This window comes from Rana temporaria, chromosome 11 (assembly GCF_905171775.1).
Source record: "Rana temporaria chromosome 11, aRanTem1.1, whole genome shotgun sequence".
Classification (NCBI taxonomy): domain Eukaryota; kingdom Metazoa; phylum Chordata; class Amphibia; order Anura; family Ranidae; genus Rana; species Rana temporaria.
In genome coordinates, this window is record NC_053499.1 from 149,529,669 (window position 1) to 149,550,515 (window position 20,847).

Below are 20,847 nucleotides of genomic sequence, written 5' to 3' on the forward strand. Positions count from 1 at the left end.
CCATTTTTCAGAGAATATGAATGATAACACAAAAACTTTTCTTCCACTCATGGTTAGTGTTTGGTTGAAGCCATTTATTATCAACCAACTGTGTTTACTCTTTTTAAATTATGACAACAGAAACTACCCAAATTACCCTGATCAAAAGTTTACATACCCTGGTGATTGCTGCACTGACATTTCTGAATTCTGAGTCATGGGGAATGCAAAAGAATTGTCAAAGAATCTGTAGGGAGAAAGGTAGTTGAACTGTATAAAACAGGAAAGAGATATAAAAAGATATCCAAGGAATTGTGAATGCCAATCAGCAGTGTTTAAGCTCTAATCAAGAAGTGGAAAATGAGGGGTTCTGTTAAAACCAAACCACGATCAGGTAGACCAACTTAAATTTCAGCCTCCAACATGGAAACTTCATTGGCCTTCATGCCTAAGGGTAAAACAAATGTAGCACTACCCCTTCAGGAGCAACTAGATATTTCACCCAGATCTTCTCCAATTCCACTTCTACAGCCAGGCACACAGTATTTTCTTCCATAGCCAGGTGCACTCTTACGCTCGTTTCTTCAATAATCAGTCTAGGGCAGTGCTCTCCAACCCTTTTGGCACCAAGGACCGGCTGCGTGGAAGAAAATTGTGGCAAGGCCCAGCGGGGGATCGGTGGAATGCAACTTGCCACGTTACCTGCCAGTGCCACCAGATGAGGAATGCCACTTGCCACATCACCTGCCAGTGCCATCAGATGAGCAATGTCAGCTGCCAGTGCTATCAGAAAAGGAATGCCACTTGCCACGTCATCTGACAGTGCCACCAGAGGAAGCCATGACTAAGCACTAACCGTGTGCGAAACGTGTCGGCTGTCCCCTTATGTGACTGTATCTTTGGATGTACATGTCTTACTTTTATCAATAAAGACAACTTTCTCAAGTTTATCCGGAGTGCGGCTGTCCATCGATTTCCATGTTTTCCATGTCTGCCTAGTGCATTGCCAGCACCTTGGACTCCTGGGAGGTTCCTCCAATTGTCTGCTAAAGATCCAACTGGAGCGGTGACTCCCTTTCCTCGCCACCAGATGAAGAATGCCACTTGCCATGTCACCTGCCAGTACCATCAGATGAGCAATGTCACATGCCACGTCCCCTGCCAGTGCCACCAGATGAGGAATGCTTCTTGCCACATCACCTGCCAGTGCCATCTGATGTGGATTATCGCTGCATTGGTGGCACTGGTCCATTTAATACAAAGTCAGGCCTCTATGCAGTGGTCGTTCTTAAATGAGAGCAGGAGAGCGGAGATGCTGGGCAGGCGGTGAGAGATGATGTCATCTCTCTGCTCCCCGCCGCATCTCCGACATTCCGCACGCTGTGAGGGCGGAAGAGCGGTGATGCTAGGCAGGCAGAGAGAGATGATGTCATCTCCCTACCGCACTTCCGAAATTGAGGCTGACAGGGTGGAAGAGCAGAGATGCGGGGGGTAGAGAGAGATGATGTCATCTCTGCTTGCCCATTCGCCTATTTCTTCCACCCGGAGCTCATATGCCGGCTTCCCGGCTCTCTCATGCCGGCCACCCGCACCCGTGGCCCGGCTGCAGAAAGGCCATGGCCCGGGGGTGGATGACACCTGATCTAGGGGATTTGGTTATTTTTGGTATTCTATTGAGAGGAATGTAGCAAGTGGCAGGATGATCTTCTAGTCCCATGCTGGTCACATGTTCAAAATTAAAATAAAAAATCAGCCTTTGGGATACAGAGGGAAAAATAAATAATATCAATAAACTGTTATAAATTTGTCATACAAATATACAGTTTATTGGAAATCAAATCTTTATTTTTTTGGGTAATAACATGGTGTGGGCAGATTTATGCCAGTCACAGGATGTGTCACACCCCTCCAGCCTGAGTCTTAGAATAACAGGGAGGTGAAGCCTCCATCAATTAAGATGTAATATCCTACCCCCATTGTGTTTAGCTGGTTATTGGGCATATGGAGGAGGAGGAAGGGAGTGGGCTGTCATTTACACTGTGTATATGCCCGCATGTGTGACTCTATAGTCACATGGGCTACTCAGATGCAAAGTGGATACAATGTTCATCTTTAAACACAAATCTATCTCCAATACAATTTTCAGTCCACCAAACAAATATTAGCAATGGGACACATGGTCTTCTTTCAACTATAAAAGAACTATGGGAAAACGACTTTGTTTTGCTATGCGCTGGGGTAAAATTTTTGTTTAGCCCTGACAAATCTGCAAGGTGTAAAAAGTTTAATACATACAGTGTAAACATATTCTTAGTATCAGAAAGCATACCGCATGGAATCCTGTAGCCAAAAGATTAAACCTTTACCTCCAAACAATTAAATTGCACATATCACGTATATTACATTATTTACATATTTATCCCGAAGCCATGTAGCTCTCATTGCCTGCCCATTAAAGTTGTTTGATGTTTGTTGCTAGTTATTCCTTCTTTTAGTGCACTTTGTTTTTCCTTTTGCAAGAAATGTTTTGGGCTCTTTAAGCCACTGCAAAAAAAAAAGGAGGAAAAAAAAAATAGGGAGGAAATTCTATTTTTTACTCTTTTTTTCACTTCATTTTCACATCCTCACATTTCCTTATTTCACATGGCTTTAAAGAAAAACGCCTCTGGCGTTATTTTTCCTTTCTCAAGAGCAAAGTGAATGTGACTTTTCTAAAGGGGTCACAGGATGCCTTCAGGGCCGGTGGGTGTAGCTGGACTGCTGCCTGCTTTCAGCTTAACTGAAGGGCTTGTCATGCTTTTCATCTCGCAAGAAATTAGCCCCGGGCCCTGGCCAGCAGCAGGAAAAGGCTGCATTATGGATCCCACGCTGGCTATTTCCCACTGACATCAAACCCTGAGTTTTTTAAATTAATCCCTCACAAAGACAAGCCTTCATTTCGTTGCCAGCTCAAAATTAGCCTGAAATAATGACCTTTCAGAGACGTCTAGCATTGTCGATAAACCCCGGCCTAAACCTGAAGGTAATCATCACACTCCATAGGCTGGACAGACGTGAAAGGGCCCCTGCGCGTTTTGCAGAGGTGACTAAGAGTCAGGACCAGTGGCCTGACCTGCCTTGCCGCTTACGAAAATTAAACCAGTAGCCAAAAGGGACTTTGTGGCCTTCTCTCAAGAGCTCGGCAAAACAGGCAACAAGCAGATTAGTATATTCTTTTTTTTTTTTCTTAACAAAACTGAATTCCTCTACCTCTGCAGCTACGCTAACTGGGTGTGGATCGATTTTATGGCCCCTAATCTGCGGTAAGTAGGAAAACAAGGCCAGCTAAACATCACCATTAGTTCTCAGAGTTAACATATGCGTGCAAATAAAATTACATGAAAATTGTGTTTAAAGGAAACATACTTTTTATTTTTTTATTTTTTAGGCTGCAACATACTTTTTCTTTTTCTTCTTTTTTTTAAGTGGCTACTAAAATGTATTCTGTTTTTTTGCCATAAAAAAATCCACCTTATACAATTTTTACTGTTTTCTTTGTGCTGAGTGAAATAAATACGTTCCAATTGCTGACATTTACTTAAAGGGCTAGTTTGCCTTTACCAAAAAACTGTCTATGCAGGTAAGAGGCGCCTGTAGATATAAAGAAACTGTGCCGCTTTGACCAAACTTGGATAATACCCATAGTATAAGTGTAGGTAATCAATGTGCCTTCCAAAGCCTGGCCAAAAAACTCCCAGAGATGGTATAATCCTGTCCCACCTTTTTGCTAGGGGTCTGCTAAGACACTCCCAGCTATTACTGCTAACGCCATCTCAGCACATGTGTAATCCAGGCATCATGGGCCCCTGGGAAAAGTAATGCTCTGGGGCCCCTACAATGATGACAGTGCAGGTAAACAGACATCAAGTGGGTAGGAGGCAGACTGCCTCCCCTGTGTATCTATCACTCTCAGTACCATCATGGGGCCCCCAATTTCGGGGCAGCGTGGGCTCAAGTACCAGCTGCTTTGGGGAAAGTGCAGGGCCCCCCATGCAGCTGGGGCCCCTGGGCAGTGCCCAGGTGTGCCCTCTCATTAAGACAGCCCTGGTGTAATCCACTATCTTCTACGATGCAGCATCAGTGAACTCGGAGTTACTGCAACAGGGAAGAGAGGGTGGCAAATGGTTCGAACTAGCTGGAAGTGTTTAGCAACATCCTAGCAATAAGACAGGGATGGGATGATTGCATCTGTAGGAGTTTTTCAGCCAGGCTTTGGGAGGTACATAAATGGCCTACACATATATTAGGAGCATTATTTAACTTTGGTCAAAGCTGCACAGTTTGGTTTTATCTACAGGTGCCTCTTAACACCTCCCTGCCCGCATTATATCCAAAAGACGGCTACAGTGTGGGTCTCCAGTTCTCCCCCTGGTGTGCATATCGAGTGGTCTCTGTGACCGCTGTGACCTTTGGACACAGCTGATTACAGATCGCAGTAAAGGGTCAATCACAGGTGCCCTTTACCATGTGATCAGCTGTGTCCAATCACAACTTGCCGGTTATCAGCATTCTTCAAACTCTGTCACCGTGTGAGGAAAGAAGAGACGATAACTGGCAAGGCAAGGCTGATAGGGCACAGTGAGTACATTGTTTACACTGATTTTCAGTGCAGCCCCATCAGAGCATTTCAGTGGCCATCAGTGCTGCCTAATCAGTGCCCTGATTATCAGTGCAGCCCCATCAGTGTAGATCAGTGCCCATAAATGCAGCCTCATCAGTGGCCATCAGAAAGGTTTCGTTTTTTGTTTTTTTTTTAAATGTCAGTCTTTGTTGGTTTATGTAGCAAAAAATACAAAACCTAACGGTGATTAAATACCACCAAAAGAAAGCTCCATCTATCTAAAAATAATTATAAACATTTCATTTGAGTACAGTGTTGCATGATTCAGTATTTGTTATTCAAAGTGAGACCGCGCTGAAATCTGAAAATTGGCCTGGCCAGGAAGGGGGTGAAAGTGCCTAGTATTGAAGCGGCTAAACTGCATTGGCAGTTAGGTAAAGGTGAACTAACTCTTTAAGAAAATGCTGGTTGGTTGTCTTTCATGCTGATCTCTTAAAGATCAACTCTAGGTAGGTAGTATAACCTTCCCTATATGTCCGTCTCTATCTCCTGATGTCAGAACACAACCAAAAAAATTATCTTGCTGTGCTCCCATTTTGTGATACAGCAGTATACAGACCCGGTGACATCATCGCTTGATCTGCTTTCTGACTCTCATTTGTGGCTGCTGGGGGAGAAGCCAGAATTTGTTTCGGTTGACCTGTCGGTGGCTAAATAGGTGGTAATAAAGTTGCTTAGACTCCCCTGTCATTGATGAAGTTGGGAGTTGGTAACCTTTTTAACACAGAGATAGCAATGAAAGCCTATGTATTTCTTTTGTGACTAAGTAGTACTGTGATCTGGCCTGTAAATTGTGGAGAATCCCTTAAAGTAGAACTAAAGGTAAAGGGAGAAGAGGGGGTTGTAATCCCTGTTCGTTTTTTATTGACATCTGCGCTCCTTTGAGGAGATTTCCCTTAGCTTATTGTCCCATAGCCAAAACAGACAGCCAAAGTACAGAGTACAAAGTACAGCCAAAGGCAGAACACTGCAGCCAGACTGGTAACAGGTAAAAAACCGTGGGAACCAATCTCCCTGGTCTTGAGGACCCTCCACTGGCTAGCCATAAAGGATCAGGTGACATTCAAGACCCTCTGCCTCACCCACAAATGCACGCAAGGAAACGCTTTGCAATACTTATGCAAGAAAATAATCCACTACTCCCTAAATCGGACCCTACGATCAACTTATCAGGACCTCCTCCACATCCCCAAGTCCCGCTACAAATCTAAAGGAGAACGAAGATTCGCAGTCCAGGGACCACGGCTATGGAACGCTCTACCTACAGACATTCGGTTGGAAGTGAACCATCAGGCCTTCAGAGAAAAACTCAAGATCCATCTATTCTGAATCGTGGCTGGACGACGACATTGGATACAGCGCCTTGAGGCGATTTCGTTTGCATTTGTAGCGCTATACAAGTTACTCACTCAAAGTGGGGGAATTCCTAGTTGTGGCAAGAACTAGTGTCCACTAGATTTCCCCTCTTACTTTTGTTGATAATGGTCACCATTACAAAGAGAGAGGGTGAACCTCCCTAATAAGGCACATACGGTATTAAAAGCCTGACAGGGGTTCTAATCCCTCTCCGCACTATCCAAATCTAGAAAGAAAAATGTCTTTAGTTATACTTCAAACCTGGATATAGGCTTTAAAACATTTTCCAAAATAAAACAATTTCTAGTTTTTTTTTGTGCAGGCTAGAGAAATGGAATGAAATGGGGACAAAGGGACTTCTTCCCTTCTGAGCTCCACAGAGATGAATAATCTGCAGGCTTCATTCTGAAAACTCCTATTGTTTAAACAGTGGGGGGTGAGAAGATGCCCATTTGTACTTCATTAAGATAATGATGATCAGTATCCAGCCCTAGCCATATCGCATGTGACCTAATAGTTCAGCCATGTTAGTTTATCCCGTGGAAAGCAAAAGTCTTCTTACTAATGGACCAAAACCTTCTGAAATCCATCCAAGTTTAATTAAGCATGTCTGTTTCATTATTATGCTGAGAATAGGCTGGAATTGGAAAAAGTAAAGAGTGAGCATGGGGAACCGTTTAGCCATCCAGATGTGGAGGCACCACTGATCCAAGCATGCTCTTAGATATACATTGCCTTGTAAAAGTATTCACCCCCCTTGGCTTTTTTACTATTTTGTTACATTACAGCCTTTAGTTCAATGTTTTTAATCTGAATTATATGTGATGGATCAGAACACAATAGTCTAAATTGGTGAAGTAAAATTAGAAAAATATATACGTAAAACTATTTTTCAGAAATAAAAAAATGATAATTGGCAATAATAATTTGTTATGAAGCCCATAAAAAGCTCTGGTGCAACCAATTACCTTCAGAAGTCACATAATTAGTGAAATGATATCCACCTGTGTACAATCTAAGTGTCACATGATCTGTCATTACATATACACACCTTTTTGAAAGGCTGCAACACCTAAGCAAGAGGCACCACTAACCAAACACTGCCATGAAGACCAAGGAACTCTCCAAACAAGTAAGGGACAATGTTGTTGAGAAGTACAAGTCAGGGTTAGGTTATAAAAAAAATATCCAAATCTTTGATCCCTAGGAGCACCATCAAATCTATCATAACCAAATGGAAAGAACATAGCGAATCCACCAAGAGATGCCCGCACACCAAAACCCACGGACTGGGCAAAGAGGGCATTAATCAGAGAGGACCACAGAGTCCTAATGAAACCCTGGAGGAGCTGCAGAGTTCCACAGCAGAGACTGGAGTATCTGTACATAGGACGACAATAAGCCGTACGCTCCATGGAGCTTTATGGAAGAGTCGCCAGAAGAAAGCCATTACTTTCAGCAAAAAACAAAATGGCACGTTTTGCGTTTGCGAAAAGGCATGTGCCAGTGCCTCCATATCAGTGATGCCCATCAGTTCCACCTATCAGTGCCACCTATCAGTACCCATCAGTGCAGACTTTCAGTGCCTATCAGTGTCGCCTATCACTGCCCATCAGTACCCCATATCAGTGCCTATCATTAGTGCCCATCAGTGCCGCCTTATCGGTGTCCATCAGTGCAGCCTCATCAGTGCCCATCAGTGAAGGAGAAAACGTATTTACAAAATTTTATAACAAACAAAGCAAAACTTTTTTTTCTTTCAAAATTTACATTTTTTTAAATTTGTTTAGCAAAAAATAAAAACCCCAGAGGTGATAAAATAGCACCAAAAGAAAGCTCTATTTATGGGAACAAAATGATAAAAATTTTGTTTGGGTACAATGTAGCATGACTGCACAAACTGAAAGCTGAAAATTGGTTCGGGCAGGAGGGGGGGAAAGTGCCCTGTTTTGAAGTGGTTAGAGTAGAATGCCAGGCCTAAAATCTAATCCAGTGCTTCTCAAGGTGCCCCAACAGGTCATGCTTTCAGGCTTTCTATTATTTTGCACAGGTGATTTGAACAGTTTCACTGCCTTAGTAATTAGAACAGCTGATTCGTCTGAGGAAAATCCTGAAAACATAACTTGTTGGGGTGCCTTGAAGACTGGAGTTGAGAAACATTGATCTGATCTATCTTAAAACTGCTCTCACCCCCTTCCTAACACCTCTGCTAACTACCCTGTAGAAGAAAGATGTGTATACCTACTTATTCTCAGGGCACTCTGGTCTGGTCATGTGTGTAAGTAGGTGCAGTCAGCTATTCTGCCACTAGGTGGCTCTGTTCCACAATAGTGTCTGGTTACAAAGAATAGTGTCAGCAGGTGCTAGGGCCCCCATGTAGTGATTTAATGGTTGAACCAGTGCCCACATAGCAAGGTTGGGAAGAGCCCTAGTGCAGCTGGAGCATGGGAGACAGAGACCGGACCATCAGGCAGATGTAGTCAGCTAGTGGAGGTCCTGGACTGGGCTGAAGGACAGGGAGAGGTAGACCTGCACCCAGAAGAGCTGGCTGTAGACATCCTGACTCTTGTCAGGCCAGACCAAGTGTTCATCGGAGTGAGGCTATTGCCCTAGAGGGGAGAAGTGTATCCAAGCCAGAAGTGACTGCAGTGATCCTGTCTCAGGAAGGCTAATTGTGAGAAACCGTGAGCTGGATTTAGACATCCTTAGGTAGACCAGGACCCTCTGAGTGAGTACAAATGACCCCGGAAGGAGAGAGACTGAGTAGGGAAGATGGCTTACTAGGATGTACTGAGTGCTGCTTTCACATTAGACTGCTCCAGTTCGTCCACTATATGTAATTGACAAAATGCTGTCAAATGACCCTGGATAGCGTGTCTATGTGATGTTACTGAAATGCAATCTTAACCACTTCAGTCCCAGAAGGTTTTACCCCCTTAATGTCCAGCCCATTTTTTGCGATAAGGCACTGCCCTAATTTAACTGACAATTGTGTGGTCATGCAACGCTGTACCCAAATAAAATTGGCGTCCGTTTTTTCCCCACAAATAGAGCTTTCTTTTGGTAGTATTTGATCACTGCTGTTTTTTTTTTTTTTTGCACTATAAACAAAAAAATGCTGACATTTTCGAAACAAACAAAACAATATTTTTTACTTTCTGCTATAAAACATATCCAATAAAAAAATGTAAAAAAAATGATTTCTGCTTCGCAGGAACACAAGATCAATGTGTTCTTCCCTGTTAGAACGGGGCTCTGCTTTGTTTACATTGCGGACATTGCGTCTGCCAGACCCACTGTTTGGCTCCCCTTCTGGCCAATCAGCACACGTGCCCCCGTTGTCTATTGCACAGAATGATGTCCAGGTACGTGTTTTCGTGGAATAGAACCGACCTGCCGCAGTATATGTACTGTGGCTGGTGGACAAGTGGTTAAAGTAACATCAGTTAAATAATGCAGTCCTAACTTTTTTTGTGTGGACATTCCTTCCTTGGGATAGAAAGGTCAATGGCCAGGAATGTTGTGAAAAGGCCCCTGGCATGCAGATGGGAACAAGATGGCGGAGGGTTAAAACCTCAAGCAGGTGGGTTGTTGTTCTGGTATGAGATGTGGGGCAGGGACTTGTGCTCTTGGTGCCATTACTAGCCATTCACAAGCTCCCTTTCATGTGATCTCCCGTGTCAGCCAGCGCCGGCTACATGGGAGAAGAGAGAGCGCTCTAACAACGCCTGGAATGCCTGAGCAGTGATGTCACCCATAGGCTTACTATGGGCCATCTGTAATCGACACTCCCTCCTCTCCTATGCTCCCCTGAAGCCACTGCTAGCTGAGAGAGAAGAGACGATCATGTGACCAGATCAGAGTGCCTTGAGAACAGTTAAAGCGGGAGTTCACCCATTTATAAATATTTTTTTTTTCTCCCCTTAGATTCCTGCTCGTTCGGTCTAGGGGAATCGGCTATTTGTATTAAAATATGAGCAGTACTTACCCGTTTTCGAGATGCATCTTCTTCCGTCGCTTCCGGGTATGGGTCTTCGGGAGAGGGCGTTCCTTCTTGATTGACAGTCTTCCGAGAGGCTTCCGACGGTCGCATCCATCGCGTCACTCGTAGCCGAAAGAAGCCGAACGTCGGTGCGGCTCTATACTGCGCCTGCGCACCGACGTTCGGCTTCTTTCGGAAAATCGTGACGCGATGGATGCGACCGTCGGAAGCCTCTCGGAAGACTGTCAATCAAGGAGGAACGCCCATTCCCGCAGCCCATACCCGGAAGCGACGGAGAGGATGCATCTCGTAAACGGGTAAGTACTGCACATATTTTAAAACAAATAGCCGATTCCCCTAGAGAAAACGAGCAGGAATCTAAGGGGAAAAAGTGCCCTCTAAGGGTGAACCCCCGCTTTAAGTATAGAGATCTTTCTTCTACAGGGTAGTTAGTATAGGTGTTAGAAGGAGGCAGCAACAGTTTTAAGATTAGATAGTTTTAGGCCAGAATTGTATTTTAAGCTCTCATTAAAATAATCCCAAATGATCCTACCATGATGGTCCTTGTTCATGAATTTCCTGTTATAGGTTGACAATTGTTTCCAAATTGTGCTGCTGCATTGTCACCCTGTGACATGTTCCCCTGATGGATACTGCAAGTAGCCATGCCAACACTTGTGCAGGAAAGGTCCACCAATATCACTATTTGGGAGCCAGGCCTGAGCAATAATGTGACGCTCATGCTGGAGTGAGCGCAAGTAGACAAGTCGCCAAAGGGACTGCCAGAGATCAGCAGCACTAAGATAATAAAGCAAAAAAAGAAAGGAAAAAAGTATAGCAATAAGGAAAAACAAGCATGTCTTTTGTTGTTGATATACTGTGCTTTAGCTAGCTACATTGTAAATGGTGTCCAGATGTACTTTAAATTACGTAAGAATTTGTGGAATGGATACCACAGTGGCGCTACTCATCTGCGACAAGCAGCTCCCGGGTCCATACTTACCATAAAGCATATGTGGTTGATGCCTGGGGCAGCACAGTAAGAGGGTGCATCACCAAAATCCAGGGGCTGCTTTGGAAGTCAGAAGACTCTGTAGAACATGTAACATATATGTCCTCCTTCCCTGCAGGCTACAGAACGGTAGGTTGATGGAGGGATGTATATGAAGCATACCGCAGTCTGGTATTAATTTTCACAATGATAAATAACATAGAGAGAAAAAGGAGACTCTTTGCAAGGAGCGTATTAGTGGCCTGTCTAGGACAGCATGTATGTAAGCTATAGCCCTGGATAGAAAGCAATCTTCTGCCATAGTAGAATGGAAAAGCACTAGAAGCTTCCAGATGTTGCTAGAAAGTCAGCATAAATAGCGGTCAGTACAGATACACCTTTACTGAAAACACCCTAGAAAAGGTAGAGGCCACCCTGGGTTTGTATTTAAATGACTGTCCCACGGTGCAGCTGTGAACTGAGCATACTGGCGCTCAGCTTGTGGTCACTGTCATTTGATGGTGACCAATTGAGAAAGCCTTGTTTTTTGTTATGAAAACTACCTCACCTGCACAACATCCACCACTGACCTGTCAAAGGGGTTTGCGGGTCCCGCGGCCGCTGTCACTGAGCTTTGGACCGGGTCGTGGGCACGTGCCCGTGACCCACGGCTGGGCACTTAAAGAGGACGTACAGGTACGTGCTTGTGCCCAGCCGTGCCATTCTGCCGTCGTATATCGGCGTTAGGCGGTCCTTAAGTGGTAATAAAAACTATTTATTTTGCCTGTTCGCATGTTCTGGTTCGAACTGAACCGGGGGGGTGTTCGGCCCATCCCTGGTTAACATAGAGTCCTGAAATCTTTAAACAATATATCATGACATGAAGGGTGGGCACAAGGTTGGTCAGCTGGGCAGCAGACAAGACAGAGAAAAGCTTCTGATCACCAGTCACCCCTCCAGGAAGAGGTGCTGAGGCTGATCACGTGACAGAGGATTCAGGTACGTGTTTCTGGGTTTTACACCCTTCCAAAAAACAAAACTGTTGGTCAGATGCAGGTGGAGTGAGAACAATTTTTGCTCTGGGGTCGTGTTTTAAATGCCCAACGTTGCAACCCTGAGGACATTGCAGGAGACGCCTAGACTTTTGCCTCCAACCCTATGCACATTTTTGAGAGAGGCAGTAAGCCAATTACAGAATCGGGAGGGTGAGAATTCAGGAAATTTTCAAAAATGCTTGTAGCAATTATATTTGTTGACACTTTTTTTAATGAAACTAATGCATCCTTTTTTTTATATCTCCTAGCATTCTTCACTCCTCAGTATAAATACCTGTAAACACTTTACTACTTTGGTATTTTGGCATTTGCTGCAAATATGCAGTTGTTCAACCCAACCATTTGTGATCAGAGATGTTAATGTTTAATGCTTCTTTGTAGTTGGTTTTTTTTTTTTTTTTTTTAAACACAGCATTGCCTAGGGAGACCCGGAGAGACTCCCAGACATACATTCTGCGTCTGACAAATGAATAGAAAGTCCTCACCAAGAGTGGAAAAAAACCTAGAGACATAAAAAAGACTACTTGACATTGAGCATAATTCTTTCATTTAGTATTTCGTAGACAGCTCGTTTACTGGCTACACCTACTGGCCACCATTGGCTAGTCCTTCTGTTCATTTCTCTAAAGCTGCGCGGTCTGAGATTATAGATCCGAAAACTGATGCCCTCTCCTGCAGCTAAATTAACTAGAATCACGTGGAAAACAAACCGAGCCTTGTATGAAAAGGGGGAGCCATTAACATTAGCCCGCAGCTATGGACTGCACCCAATATGACTGGAGACGTGCTCAGTGCAGATGTTGGGAGGCTGGCTCTGAGGCAAAACTCAGCTATGTTGTATAGCTACAATTAAAATCAACTCCTCTGCCAAAAAAATAAAAGGAAGGAGGGTAAAGGGAGAACATCAAAGACAGATTGAAATGTGTAGTTAGTAATAAGAGTGGTCTCCTCTTGAACTGAAGCCCTGCAGCGTTCCATGGCCCCCTTGTTAATGAGAAATCTTGACCTCTGGTTTGTAAGTTAAACTTGTAATCCCAGCTAATGAACTAAATCAATCCCAACTTCACCGCTCGCTTCCCATTTTTCTTTGCACACTGCGTGTCTGAGAGTTTGTGTTCAAATGTATAAATCTTGGAAAGAAGGGGGAAAAACGGTGAAAGAAATATAGATTTATTCCAAAGAAAGACGACATTCTCTGTTTTTCAAATTGACATTTCATTAACTCCCTTTCTCCGCTGATGGGGCAAGGGAGAAAATGAGTGCGTCAAAAGATATTATATATATATATTCTATATACACACACATACACTATGTGAATGTACATCTTAAAGTGGACCCTTCAGTAACGTTCATCTTTATCTTCGATTTTACAGTGTAATTTTTCAGAAAAGGTCCAGCATTTATCATTAAAAAGCTGTCCTTGAGCTCCAGTTCAGTAACTTTACCTAGGTTCAGATGATGTCATCAGTTTGCTGCAGGCACGAGGAAGCATTTTCTTAGCTTCTTCTCCCCCAGTAACTGCGCAAAGTCTGAAAACATTCCTGACATATCACAATATACAGCAACGGTATAATGTATTTAGAAAAGCTCCACCTTTTATAATAAATAAAAAGCCATCCTTGAGCTTCAGTCCAGTAACTTTGCCTAGGCTAAAATGATGTCATCATTCTGCTACAGGCAGAAGGAAGCACTTTCTCAGTCTCCTCCCCTCCAGTGATCAGACTGCAACATTGTAACTTTGTCACAAGGTAAGAGACTGCAATGAGGGCTGATGTATATCAGACATTTGTGAAGCTCTAACGACCCAGGCTCTCTGATTCCTACTGTAATAAACTGTATTGTCTGCCCTTATGTTGTAATCCGCTGCGTAAACTGTCAGTGCTTTATAAATCCTCTATAATAATAATAATAATAACTTAGCCAAGAAATGCACAGGCACCAGGTTTTATATGAATGTATCATCCCTGAGCTGCCATCTCAGTCCAGGAAGTTGATGGTGACTCAGGATGATGCCTCAACAAAAATGTCTTGTGTCCTTCTGTAGAGAAAAGGCTATGATGGCATTGTCAGGGGGGTGTACTGTGATCTCTCTGAGAGGTAATAAATAACTGGAAGGGTTACACTGACACAGAAGTGCCCGTTCACACTACCGCGACTTGGGATCCGACTTGTGTCGCACGACATGAGAAATTACATTAAAGTGAACGAGAGCCGTCTTAATGCACACTACTGAAGTCTCTCCGACTTCAGAAAAGGTTCCTGTACTACTTCAAGGCGACTTGTACCCATTGATTTCAATGGAAGTCGCCTCAAATGTCGGATCTGTGTCTTAACTGAAGCAACTTTACAGGAAGAGAAAATAGTTTTCTCAGGCAAACCCCTCCCCCCCACAGAGCTGATTATTGTTTGATTGGCCACTGGTAATGTTGTCACCGCACTGATGGGCACTAATAATATTGTCACCGCACTGATGGGCACTAATAATGTCACCGCACTGATGGGCACTAATAATGTTGTCACCGCACTGATGGGCACTAATAATTGTCACCGCACTGATGGGCACTAATAATTTTGTCACCGCACTGATATAAGGCACTGGTGCCACTGCACTAATGGGCACTGATAATGCACTGGTGGGCACTGACATTTGGGTCTGGTTGTGGTTCCGGGGCCGATGCGGGGGGCTGTGCCGGGGCCGATGCAGTGTGCTGTGCCGGGGCCGATGCGGGGTGCTGTGCCAGGGCAGATGCGGGGTGCTGTGCCGGGGATGATGCGGTGGACTGGGGCTGATGCGGGGTGCCGGGGCCGATGCGGGGTGCTGTGCCGGGGATGATGCGGTGGGCTGGGGCCGATGTGGGGTGCCGGGGCCGATGCGGGGTGCTGTGCCGGGGACGATGCGGTGGGCAATGTTATGGTGGCAATGTGCTGTGCTGGGGGAAGAAGAAAGCAGGAGGAACACAGCACAGGGATGGTGGGAACCCCTCATAATGGGCACAGCTGGTGTACAGACCCGGGAATTCAGCACAGGGATGGTGGGAACCCCTCATAATGGGCACAGCAGGTGTACAGACCCGGGAACTCAGTGCAGGGATGGTGGGAATCCCTCATGAAGGGTTCCCACCATCCCTGTTCTGTGCTGACTTCCTGTGGCTGTACTCCTGCTGTGCCCATTATGAGCGTACGAATCCGAAGTGAGTTTCGGGCACAAAATATGAAATAACGGCTAATGCGAAACGGAACTAAACAAAATGAATTTATTGACAGTGCACATGTCTGGTATATGTATACACACCACATATATAACAAGATATATATATCATCTTGTTATGTAGATATATCTGCACAGGAACAAATTATTTCGTATATTTACTGGTTCCTGGAAGGAGGAGGGGAGGAGAGGTTTGCATAGATAAGGGGCGGTAACTTCCTCTGACACTCTCGTTGCTATTGAAACCATTACATTGCTTGTGCAGCACTGAGCATGTGCGAGGTGTGCAAGGCTGAAATCCAGGAAGTCATACAGTCTGGCTTCATGATGCCCACACTTAAGATGGCCCCAGTCAATTTCTGTTTTATAAAGTGTCTAAATGCTGTAACAACCTAACAAAACGGACCTTAGTTTACAGACTAACTTTACTAGAATACATTAAGCTTGTGTATTACAGGGGTTTTCATATTTAAAAAGTTTTTATATTTAAAATTGTGGCCGGAACTCCGCTTTAAAGCAGAATAAATCCATCCATAAAACAGTCTCATTTATGGCACGTGCCAGAAATGTAACACTCCCATTGGCTGTCCTTTCAACCAAACTGTCAAACCATCCACTGGCTGGTGTCATAAGTGATCACATGTGCAGCATCATGGCAGTTATAGATTAAACAGAGGCAAAGATGGCAGCTTCATTGGCTGAAAACGATAGGGAGGTTTACTTACACATTAATATGTCTGTATTCTGTGGCCAATATAGACCATCCTTGTAGCATACTGTGGTTTTTCCAGTTATTTCTATTAGTTTTGAAAGATTTGGGTAAATCTGCAAATTTCGATTTTTTTTATTTTTAGATTCCTGAATAGATTTGTATGGTCTGCAGAGTCACACTGTTCTTAAATCACAGTTGCCTGCATTTATCAGTTGTTCAACCCTCTGCAGCTTGGCCAGACATGAATGCAAGACGCAAACATTTTGGAATCTGCAATCCATTTGGACCAATCTTTTTTTGCGCATTGGGTGTGCTTTGTATTATCAGTATTCGAAAATTACTTATAGAAATAAGTGCCCAAAATATCAGCCATAGTGTAATATAATAGATGGCAAATGAATTCCTGACAGTAGATGGCCTCAAGTGCCAATATCAGCTTCATCCACCAAAACAGGGGGTGTAAAGTGATAAACAGATAATTTTAGCATACGTTAAATATTATTTTTAACTTCTGAGTCGCCATGGGGGTCTTCAAAACTGATAAGGGTGCCTTTAGCAATAAAGCTGTTAGTTACAGGTCTCTAATTAACAGTCGCAAATAAAATAGTTTTCTTGTAGATGTCAATCTACATAGCACTTTACTATCATAAATGACAAGGACGCATTATCACAGATAAATAGGAATATTCTCACCTGATTGTAGATGACAGAATGTGCGATTTTCTTAATTTACTGATAGTGAGAAAATACACCTGACAGACATTTGATCACGGCAAGTTAAACTGTGAAAACCCCATTGTCAAATCGCTGCATCTTTTTTCTCTTTTAGGCATGCTGACTCTTCACCTGCATCTGACATTTTGACAGTTTCCTTCTATACAATGGTAAGGCAAATAATTGGAATTCTCTGTAATAAATTTTGAATGGCGACTCAACACACTAAACCAGTGGATACCCGGTGCACCTTCGATAGAACACACCACAGCACACAGTAACCCGCTACCATGCATTGTGGTGAGCTTTGCCTCCAAAAACATGTAGGGCTGCTATTTGGTCAGTTATGGTACAAAAAGATGGCAACCATCCCAACCTATAACTGGCCTTTGCAGCAAGGAACACGTGGAAGGGCAACACATGGCAACAAAAAAATAGAAAAACAAAGAAAAATTCCCAGCTCATTTACCAACCAGCTTGCAAAAAAACGAATTCTCCTATCTAACAGTTCACGTTAAAACCAGGGGTTTAGTTTGCTCACATTTTCAAATATATGCTTAAGCTGCAGAGCCACCTCACGACACCCTAGTGTACTTCAGTACATACTCTATGCATATTGAGAGTCTCCAACGTTGGAGCACACACATTATATATATATATATATATATATATATACACATGTAGAGGTACACCCGTAGGGGCTGCTAAGTGATGTGGCCCACCTGTCGCCCTACCCAGCCCGGCATCCACTCCTCAGTCACTCTCAGGCAGAAAACAGTCCTTGTGCTTGTTTTTGTTATTCTTATTAGGGAATTTAACTTGGATGGGGTAAGGGGATGCCCAGCAAATTGTATATCAGTCAATCGGGACAACTATGTACACAATACTACTTCTCCAATCTCCTCCTGCACAACTCTTGCTTCCAGACTATTGCTCTTTCTCTCTCCCTCCTGCACAACTCTTGATCCCCCCCAGGAGCAGCTAGCACATGTTTTGGCCTGACACTGGTTCAGCCAGGCCCAAATAACTTTCCCTTTGCAGGCAGGTATTTTTAGCACTGACCACTGTATTCGTGTCACTGGTTCCCACAGAGTGTCAAAAGTGTCCGATTGTCCGTCACAATATTGCAGTCCCGCTATAAGTCGCTGATTGTCGCCATTATTAGTATGAAAAATAAATAAATACAAATACCAGTATATATCCCATAGTTTGTAGACGCTATAACGTTTGCATAAACCAATCAGTATATGCTCATTGTTTTTTTTGTTGTTGTTTTTTTTTTTACCAAAAATATGTAGCAGAATACATTTTGGCCTAAATTTAGGAAGAAATTAAATTTTTTTAAATTTGTTTATTGGATATGTTTTATAGCAGAAAGTGCAAAATATAGTTTTTTTTTGTCTGTCTTTTTTTGTTAATAACACAAAAAATTCAAAACGCAGTGGTGATCAAATACCACCAAAAGAAAGCTCTATTTGTGGGGGAAAAATTATATACATTTCAAGACCATGCAACTGTCAGTTAAAGTAATGCAGTGGCGTATCACAAAAAAATGGCCTGGTCATGAAAGTGGGTACATCTTCCCATTGGTCAAGTGGTTAAAGTGTATCTAAAGTTTGGAAGAGTTAGAATCTCTGTCAGGATTTTCTTGCTGTTTGTGTCTATTCTGGGGGAGATTTTCCCTGTCTATGCATCCTCATGACCATTATCTCCTGGAACGATAACGATGGTGGAATCAAAAAATTTGAATTGTCACTGGAACAGGAATAATGGAGAAACCTTCATAGAGGGACAACTTGTTTTGGTGACTAATAAGAGAAGGTTTCGTCTTACTTCCTGTTGTGTCTACAGGTTGGGGAAGAAAAGGATATCTCACCAATGGGACACACGCCACAATCAACAAAAAGAAAAAAAAAATTGACAGGAGTACTGACCATTCCCAATTTAATCCAAAGCAAACACATTTTTGGCGCTAGATGTGCTTTAAAGCAATGGTTCTCAACCTCAGTCCTCAAGTACACCCAACGGTCCATGTTTTCAGGTTTTCTTTTACTTTGCACAGCTGCTTTAAATCAATATAAATGACATGGTATTGATGAGAGCTATTTTATCTTAAAGAAGTTGCCAAAACATGGCCCGTTGGGGGTACTTGAGGACTGAGGTTGAGAACCCAATAATGTCAATAAGGCATTTTTAGACTACTATTAGTGTGTAATGAGTGAATTTATTTTGTCCATTCTGCCAAGACAGTCAGTACAGGTGCATGTCTGATGAAGGCCTGGGGCAAACCATGAGTACAAGTTACAAGTCAGGTGCTGACTTCATCAGTATGAGAGCGAGAGAGAGAGACAGGTGGGATTGCAGATTGATATACAAACGCTGCTGGAATAAAATTCACATCTGTGATAGAAAACACAAATTCTAATTAGCTAAGAATTCTGATCACTCACAAAATATATCATAGTTTCATTTATTCTAACATTCAAACCAATAAGCTTAATTGAACATTTCTTCTGCTCTCACAATTGAATGTTTTAGGGCCCTTGCACATCTAAGTGCTTTAACAGATATCAACACATAGGATAGCCAATGTTTTGTTTGTTTTTTCACAAAAAAATTTAATTTTTTTTTCTTTCAAATTTTGTAACAAGCCCATCAAAATGTGGAGGTAACACATCAAATTACTTGACTCAGAATATGGGCCAATGGGGACAAATGCTACCAGTGAAGGCAGTCGCCTCAGTAAAGGTAGGCAAAAGGGGAGAATGCTCTGGAGCCTAAAGATAAGCACAGTGCTGATGGGGAGGAAAAGAGGAATAGAGGATGACCGCCTGGAAACCTTGTTGGACAGTAAAGAAGAGAGCAAAGAAGAAGGGTGGGAGGTTTACCTGGGGAAGGTAAGGGGCAGGGGCAGATTTCCGTATAGTCTAGCTCATTATGCGGAAGAAAACCATCTGGCCTTCAGGAAGAAGCCTAAGACCCATCTCTTCTGAAGACACAGGCAGACACTGGCTGCAAAAGAGCCTTGAGATGATTTAGTTTGCGTTTGTAGCGCTATACAAGTTACTCATTCATTCATTACACAGCACAAAAATGGGCCATTCAAACTGCCATATGAAAAGAAAACAACAGTCCTGGTTTAAGTGATTGCTATAGGTTATCCATAGGTTCCAAATCTTCAAGAATTTGGTGTGGGTATCTGAAGGTATAGAGGTGAGCGTCTTGTGAACCATGGTTCCCATAAGCCACTGCTTAACCTCAGTGAAGTGAAGAAATGGCTGGCGCCAGGCCTTGGCCAATGTGTGCCTGACTGCCAGGAATACAAACCCCACTAGCTCTCACTCTAGCGATCGCATTGATACCTCACATGTTTGGTTTGAATGCCATTTACATATGCGTGTGTAACCTACTTATGCGTTTGCTTCTGTGTGTGAGCTTAATTTTTTTTAATCTTTTTTTTTCCTTATACAAGGAATGTAAACATCCCTTGTAATAGGAATAGGGTGTGACAGGTCCTCTTTACGGAGAGATCTGGTGTCTATAAGTCTCCACATCTCTCCTCCTATGTTGGAAAGCCTGAGATATAAAAAAAAAAAAATGATTTCAGGCTCTCCAGCTAAAAAAAAGTTCAGTGTTTACATCATGACGTTGCTTCCAGCCTCCAAGGGTCATAGAGATGGTCGGAGACCATCTGGTCCACGGCCAGCTCTATGGTAAACCTCTGCCCTCTGTGGATTAATTCTCCAGCTCCCCCAATCACACAGGAGAGACCAGAGAAGCATCGGAGGGCCGTGGGAGGGGACTGTAAAAGGGATCATGTGCCTAAACAGCTGCTATGATGGCTTTTACATTGCAGGAAATCACCTGCTGAAAAAAGAGTTATCTTGGTGATGCCTGTAGCTGCACCCATCATCCAGATATCTCCACTCAGTCCACAACGTCATATGACATCAACCTAGAAGAAGTGGTTAAAGAGGAACTAAATTGTTTCTCAACACCACAACATTTTTTTACATTCAAAGCAAACTCACCCATCCATGTCTCAATAATTTAATTTGTTGAGAAACTTTTAAAAACATCTATCTATTTTTTCTAGCGGTGGTCATCTTGCTAATAAAATCAGGATGTATCTATTATTATTTACCATCAAATAAAGCCCAATTTATCATGAAAACAAGATATAATTAACC

General features: G+C 43.1%; 1 long non-coding RNA gene across 1 annotated transcript in view; it reads left to right on the plus strand.

Moving 5' to 3' along the window:
* LOC120917860 overlaps window positions 1–20,847 on the plus strand; it is a 132,277-nt gene that overhangs the window by 89,705 nt on the left and 21,725 nt on the right. Inside the window, exon 2 of the long non-coding RNA XR_005744244.1 lies at window positions 16,773–16,827. This is a non-coding gene — a long non-coding RNA (uncharacterized LOC120917860). The remainder of the gene's footprint in view (window positions 1–16,772; window positions 16,828–20,847) is intronic.